The sequence below is a fragment of the Octopus sinensis genome, linkage group LG2 (assembly GCF_006345805.1).
Source record: "Octopus sinensis linkage group LG2, ASM634580v1, whole genome shotgun sequence".
In the NCBI taxonomy this organism is placed as follows: domain Eukaryota; kingdom Metazoa; phylum Mollusca; class Cephalopoda; order Octopoda; family Octopodidae; genus Octopus; species Octopus sinensis.
In genome coordinates this window covers 128,727,778-128,736,236 of record NC_042998.1, presented here as the reverse complement: position 1 = coordinate 128,736,236, position 8,459 = coordinate 128,727,778, and positions in this window count along the sequence as shown.

The window sequence follows — 8,459 nt, the reverse complement described above, 5'->3', positions numbered from 1 at the left end:
CTCGCGATGTCCTGCCAACCCTATGTCTTTATTTAAAAAATGAATAGTGGTTGCATAAGCACCCCTTGAGATTTACAGAGCAGCCAATATATGTATTGGTGTCCATTACAATATCACATTTATAAACCACATTTTCTGCTACGCATCAACCAGAAAACAGACAAGATGTTTAGTCTTAACAATTGTGCCCAATATTTTCTAACACTTGAAATTTATTGTTATGGGTACGTGATCCAATGTTATTATTGTGTAATAGTTCGAGCTCGTGAGAGTTACTGGTGTTTGCATAGTAGCTGCTGGGGTTTATATTACTATGACCAATAGCATTATGCTTAAAATTAGTTGCCGAGTCCTGGGTCAGAGACTGTTGGTTCTGGGTGTTGACATAAGAGATTTGGCTTTCAAAAAGTGACACCAGAGCATTGAGTGTGGGTGGTATAATGTAAAGATTTCCAGCACAGGTGTTAGAGTTCTGTACATTAAGCATATCAGCAACATAAATGGGAGTAGGTGGGCTAGTGTTAACCTGCTCTCTAATATGATTCAAATGCTTATAACTTACATCTCAGCATTTATTTAACATATACCCTGTAACTTAAGTAAGCTTATTTCACTTAAATATTATTTAAAGATAGAAGTAATTTTTACTGCCAGCATGGAGGACTCTAGCTACATCCCTGCTGTATTCTTGGGATATTCTTTTGTTTGTAAAATTACTTTTCATCTGGTGTTTACAGCTTTTTATAATGGAGTAATGTTCTCATTTTTCTATAAAAAAGTTATGTAAGAAACAGCTGTAATGAGCTGGCAAGTATCCTTCGTATGTTATTATTCGTTTGATACACACACACACACATATAGGCACATGGCTCAGTGGTTAGAGTGTTGGGCTTACAATTATGAAGTAGTGAGTTTGATTCTTGGATCAGACTGTGTATTGTGATCTTGAGCAAGACATTTTATTTTACATTGCTGCAGTTCACTCACCTGTAGAAATGAGTTGCGACATCACAGGTGCCAAGCTGTATTAGCTTTTGCCTTTCCTTTGGGTAACATCAGTGGTGTGGGGAGAGGAGGATGGTATGCATGGGTGGCTGCTGGTCTTCTGTAAAAACAACTCTGCTTGGATTTGTGTCTCGGATGGTAACTTTCTAGATGCAATCCCATGGTTATTCACGACCAAAGAGGGTTTTTACATATATATATATATTCTTTTATTCCTTTACTTGTTTCCTTCATTTGACTGCAGCCATGGTGGAGCACTGCCTTTAGTCGAGCAAATTAACCCCAGGACTTATTCTTTGTAAGCCTAGTACTTATTCTATCAGTCTCTTTTGCCAAACTGCTAACTTACGGGGACGTAAATACCCCAACATCGGTTGTCAAGTGATGTTGGAGGGACAAACACAGACACACAAACATACACACACACACACACACATATATATATATATATACAATGGGTTTCTTTTAGTTTCCGTCTACCAAATTCACTCACAAGGCTTTGGTCAGCCCAAGGCTATAGTAGAAGACACTTGCCCAAGGTGCCATGCAGTGGAACTGAACCCAGAACCATGTAGTTGGGAAGCTAGCTTCTTACCACACAGCCACTCACACACATACAAATGTAGACAATATAGGACAAAGGGATTAGGAAATCATACACTGATAGTTGATAGACTAAGAAACGGTAAGTGCCAGAGGGTAGTGGCAACAATAATTAGATATGGATTTCCTGGTAATATTAAAGTATAAATTAGTCTTATCTTTAAATAATATTTATGTGAGATGAAAATACTTAACTAAGTTACAAAGTATAGGTTTAATAAATGATTAGAGCTAAGAGATTAAGTAATAAGTATTCGAAGCATATCAGATAATAAGTTTAATAAACCCTGTTGTCTAATATGATTCAAATACTTATAACCTAATCTCTAACCTCAAAGCATTTATTTAACCTATACTTTATAACTTAAGTACGCTTACTACACTTAAATATTATTTAAAGATAGAAGTAATTTATACTGCCAGCATGGAAAGTGGATGTTGAACGGTGATGATGATGATGATGTTACTTAGAAATCCATACCTACTTATTGTTGGTCTTTGCTCACTGGCACTTACCTTTTCCTCATCTATCAACTTACATGTTACATGGCGTAGTTTGCCTCCCTAGTTATGTATTCTTATCATTATGTTTTGCAACGTCTATGTTGCTGGGATTGACTTTGCCTTTCATCCGTTTGGTGTGGACCCTTTATCATTTTCAATATAACTGATTTATCACTCCCTTAAAATCACTGGACTTGTGCCAAAACTTAAAACCTATATTTGTTCCAGCTCTTAGTGAACTAACTTCAGTTTGACCACCTGGTGACAGCAATGATGGTTGATTAACCCCACTAGTGATATAAACAAGAGTGCTTGTATGCACTACAAGTCTATATAAGAGGTTCTCTCATGGTATCTATCACAGTATTCTGTGTTCTAATACAACATCCACTTTTAAGTGGTGATAAATATTACCTTTTGGTATTTATATGGCTTCTGTTGCTTTTAATTAATTTTTAATAAGCCCACTGGCTACTTGTGACACCAGTGTCTGATTAGGCACTGAGAGTCTCTGCATATTACTAGTGGAGGAATCGCTGCTATTTCTAACTTTCAGGTATCTACCTTTGACCAGGCCAAGGAAGGCCAATATCACATAACCTGGTAGTCCCAACAGTTGTGATGGCAGTTGATTATCTCCTGCTAGTGGTATAAACAAGAGTACCTATATGCACCACAAGTTGATATGGGAGCACCTCTCATGCTAACTATTGCAGTACTTTATGTTGTAACACAACATCCACTTTTAAGTGGTGGTAAATATTACCTTTTTTGGTAGTAATATTGCCTCTGTCACTATCAATTGTTTATTGTGTGTATGTGTGTACTGCAGAAACAGGACAATGACGCACATTGAAGAGACAGCATGTAGTATAGGTGAGTGAATAAGCCAACATTGGCAGGAGTCAATGCTTTACCAGCATACTAAATTAGAACATAGAAGCTCAGGTGACAACATAGATGTTGGGATCTTATCAATGCATAAGACAGACATGACACTCAGACAGACTACAAAGTCCACACACACAATAGAAAATAGATTGATCCTCAACAGAAAATGTGAATAATAACACACTCTACTCCACAACTCTATGCAACCTGACAACTAAAAGTAGAATGAGGAAAACTAAATAAGTGACATGAGTACTAACAGTGTAATATACAAACCCTTATGTACACTTACAAATTAATAGGGGCGTAAACAAACCAATACCAGTTGTTAAACAGTGGAGTGGGAACAAATACAAACACACACACTCACATGTATATATATATTTGACAAGTTACCATACAGTTTCCCCTAACATAATTCACTCACAAGCTATTGGTTGGTCTTGGGCTGTAGTAGAGGACATGTGCCCAAGGTGCCACGCAATGAGACTGAACCTGAACCCATGCGGTTGCAAAGCAAGCTTCTTAACACTGTGCCTATATCAATATATACATATTTGTCAAATATTATATAACTGATTATTAGCATAACTAGCTGACCACGTGCCATCAATAATGATGGCTAATTGTAGTATTTTATAAATAAGGCTCATAATAATCCCACATACAAACATTCACATACTTCCCTTGTACACACACACATATACTCACAGAGAGTTGAAATGCTGTTTCTTTTTTCACCCCTTCCTTCCTTATTCATCTATTACCCCTTCTTTTCTCTCATTGCTATTATTTCTCTCACTCCCTCTCAGTCACAGCTATTATTCTCACTACTTCTCCTTCACTGAATTACTATTTTCTCTCCTCCCCCACATCCGGCCTGATTCTGGACAAATATGTATATATACAAATATATAAAAACACTACGCTCATTATTATATTAGGAGATGATTATTTATTCTCACTAAGGGCAAAACCTTTAATTAAAATTTCTTGGATCACCACATCTAGTATATCAGAACCAACTTTGCTATTTGTTTTTCATACAGAAGGCAGCCTTGTCTAAAAATTTGAGTGTTATATGCAATAGCTTTCATATAGCGTTGAGGGTGTTGCTCTGATTGTTAATTTTGTTGCCTTTCAGGTAAGAGTGTCCCGACCTAAATCTTAAAAGAAAGCATAACTGACACAGATTTTGTTCTTTTATTTTTTATTTTTTTAGTGGTTCCAGTCATTGAACAGCAGTTATGCTGAACAATGGCTTCAAGATTTTTCTTCATCCAGCACATATTGTTGTCTGCTACTTATTTTAATGACCTCCATTTGTTGAACTGCTAAGTACTGGAACATGAACTGACACTTATTTTACAATAAATCCAAGTGATTTGCTAATGTTTTTAACTAAATTCTTAAACACTTTGGGAAGATGGCAGGAACCTACATTAATATAACTAAGTCTTTCGTTGGGCTTCCTATAGGGTTTGTAAATATTCTTATTTAAATCTAAGGATACATCTAGGAAATTGACAACTGCCAGGTTGGTATCTGTAGTTATGCTAAGATCAAATATTTTCATCATTTGGATAATGTCTTTCCTAAACCAATCTTGTGTTGGTCCATTGGTATTTGTGGTTAAAGCTAGGGCATCATCTTTGTAAATGGCAAAATATACATCAGGAAAAGTCTTGCCCACTGTATCGAGTAGGAATAGTCCAATGAGATCACATATGCCTGCTCCATCATAATGAGATCACATATGACATGCTCACATCGAAAGCCCCCTCTTTATCAGTAGTCTTGACCCACTCTACGTTCTCACTGAAGAGTAAAGTCTTTCTAGTGTGGAAGATTATGTCCTTATCTTGTGAGCATGGGTGTAAGGCTTACACTTGTGAGTCGTTGGTGTAAGGCTTACACTTGGCTAAGATCTTCCAATGAATGTCATAGTTGACACCTTTTTCTTTTAAGGACCATAAATAACTGGATAATTTGTTGTTTTTTTTCTTTTTTCCCAGTGACTGAAGCTCAAGGTGTGATTGTTGAACCTGGCTTTGAAATTCTCCTCATATTTCTTTGATGAAACTATGTCCTTAGTGGTTGTAGAGTCTATGATGCAGTCTTTGTGATATGGAAAGATGGCTCATCTAGAAAAGCAGTTTAGACCCTGCTACGTGTCTAAATTCAAGAACTGAACTTTTTGGTTCATGTCCATATATGGCTAAATATTTGTTACATTTTTGGTCCCCACAAGATCACAGACAGAACCTGCTTTTTATACTGTGTCCATATACAAGCATTTCATTTCTTACATATATATTTTTATATTTTTACATATTTTTATAAATATTTTTTCTATATTTTTTGCTTTATATATTTTTTCTGTACATTATATTTCACCCTTGCATATTTGTGCATGTACATATAGAGACATGTATATGAACATAATTGTGCGTGTATGGGTATATACACATGTGGGTATGTATGTGTGTATGTTTACATATGTATAGATGCATACATATATATATGTGTGTGGGTGTGCATGTATGTGTTTGGCATGAGTGTGAGTGAGTATATGCATATATGCACATGCACGTGGGTGTGCACACATGTGTATGTATGTATGTATATGCACGTATACACTGATTCTATGAGTGTGGTTTTACCTTCTTCCAGTAATTTTACCTTCCCCCTATTTGGGTAATCTCCCTTTATTTAACGGTCATCCAAAACTCTGAGTTTTATTATGGCAATTGAATAATTGTCACATATTATATTTACAGATAAATTCCTCTATTTACATAGTATCGAGGTCTCATTCATTCTTTTGTTGTCATACAATTACTATTAATATATATATATATATATATATATATATATATATATAGGACTTCACTACCTCATATGTTCTTAAAATTTAAATCCACTTCTTTGTCTGTATATCTACCTTCTCTATAATGTTGCCACTTGATTTGAAAATTTTTGTATTAATGGAAAACCTCTATAATTGGCTGATGAGTACTCAGCATCTTAAATCTGTTGTAATACTTACAACATTTAATAAAATGATGTAGTATGAAACGATCGTACCAAATTACCGGAGTCATTCTTGTTGCTTATTTTGATTATAATCACCCCACGGATTTTTATGGATAACACCATACAAAATTCTGGTGCATCTAAATTAAGAACCATATTCATTTAAATCTAAATTTTTGCTGAACTATATATATATATATGGACATGTACATAACGTGTGTATATACATATATGTGTGTAGATAATGTGTAGGCATGGAAGGAGGGACTAAATTATTTATTCATTTGATAACATGCACATATACATATACATACACACATATATGTATATACACACATTATCACTCTTGCTCTCCTTTTCTCTATTTCCCTCTCATGCATGCACATAATTCATTCCGCACTTCTTTCATACAATCACGCATACACTTTTCTCTCTTTCTCTCTCACACAGTCCTCCTTTCCCTCTCCTTCTTCCTCTCTCACATCTAAAAGTGTAAAAGAGAAAAAGCAATAGTATGACATTTGTGCCATTAATTTATAAGCTAGTAGATAACTTTGAAGTGTATCTACACAATATATATTTGTAAATAGATAGTGTTGTGCTGTGTCTTTATAATATATACCCAAAAGCAAGTAGCCAGTCTTGAAATGTTATTACATAGTATATATTTGTAAACAGATAAATAGTCTTGAGCTTTGTCAACATAATATATATTAGTAAGCAAGTAGATATTCTTGAGTAGCCTAGCATTCAAAGTAGAGAGGCAGTGTTGTACTGCCTGAAGCCACCCTTCTGTTAGGTCTTTGATCCCACACTGATACTAGTTCTTGTCCTTTGAGGAGGAGAAATCCTTCACTGAAGCTTCCATCTACTCTTGATTGATGAAGCACAAAAAGTGAGCACAGAAAGTGATTGCAGAAAGTGAGCCATGGTTCAGAATGAGAAGGAAATTTTTTTTTTCATTTTTTATTTTCAATCTTAATATGCATAAGCAGTGGTTATGCAAGAGCCAGCTTCTGGAACATGTCGTCAAACAGGGGTGTTTCGAACACAGGTAACACTCTGCATCTGGTGGAGTTATGAGTTCATTACAGATGATCAATCCATCAATGCCAACTTGTGCTCCAAACAGCAGCTGCATTTTTTTTTTTGCAATCTTAATATGCATAAGCAGTGGTTATGCAAGAGCCAGCTTCTGGAACATGTCGTCAAACAGGGGTGTTTCGAACACAGGTAACACTCTGCATCTGGTGGAGTTATGAGTTCATTACAGATGATCAATCCATCAATGCCAACTTGTGCTCCAAACAGCAGCTGCATTTTTTTTTTTGCAATCTTAATATGCATAAGCAGTGGTTATGCAAGAGCCAGCTTCTGGAACATGTCGTCAAACAGGGGTGTTTCGAACACAGGTAACACTCTGCATCTGGTGGAGTTATGAGTTCATTACAGATGATCAATCCATCAATGCCAACTTGTGCTCCAAACAGCAGCTGCAGATGATGCCATTGCAAAGCAAAATACCTGGTATTGGTTGACAGAAAGCAAATACTTCAGTAAGACAATGCAAGATCTCATACTGCTTGAACAACCTGGAGTAAACTCTAAGAACTAGAAGGAATCAAAATGATGCCACACCTAGCATATATCCTGCACCAAGCTCCCTCAGATTATTACTTGTTCTAGTCCATGGCTCACTGGGAGTTCTTTGCTTAGAAAATAAAATTCCAGGCATGGAAGTAAAACCTGGATTCAAAGGGCCTTAAAGTTAACCTAGCAAAGACCAAAGTTGTAGTGAGCAAGAAAATAGACAGGATTCTCTTCTTGTCAGTTAAATGGCCCTGCCCAATATATAAAAAAGGTGTAGGCAGGAATTCCATGTGGTGTATCTAGTGCAAGGTCTTGATATACAAGAGGTGCAGTGGAATTATAGGAAGATTCACAAAGGAAGTAGTTTTTGTATGTGAGGAGCGATAAACCCAAGGACACATGGAAAATAGTATTTTCTCAAATGCTCAAGAGGTTCACTAGAGATGTTAGATAGTTTTTGTTACCTAGATGATCTAACTAGCAGCAGAAGATGATATTACACTTACATCACCAAAATATATTTTCAGAATTTACCATATAAAAATGACATTTGAAAACATCATGTTTCTTTTGCTGTTCAGTGTATATTTCGGACACATTTTTTTAAGGGTGAGATATAAACTATACTAATATTAATAGCTCAGTACATTTCCAGGACATATCTTACTGACACTCCATACTCAAATACTGTGAACTATTAATTGCTCTACAAGCTTAACTTTGAAGTCAAATCCCCAATGAAGCTATTGCTGATAGATGTTTGTCATAAAAAGAAAAACAAATGAAGGATAGATGCAGCAATATCAAAATTTGAACTGAGAATGTTGAGG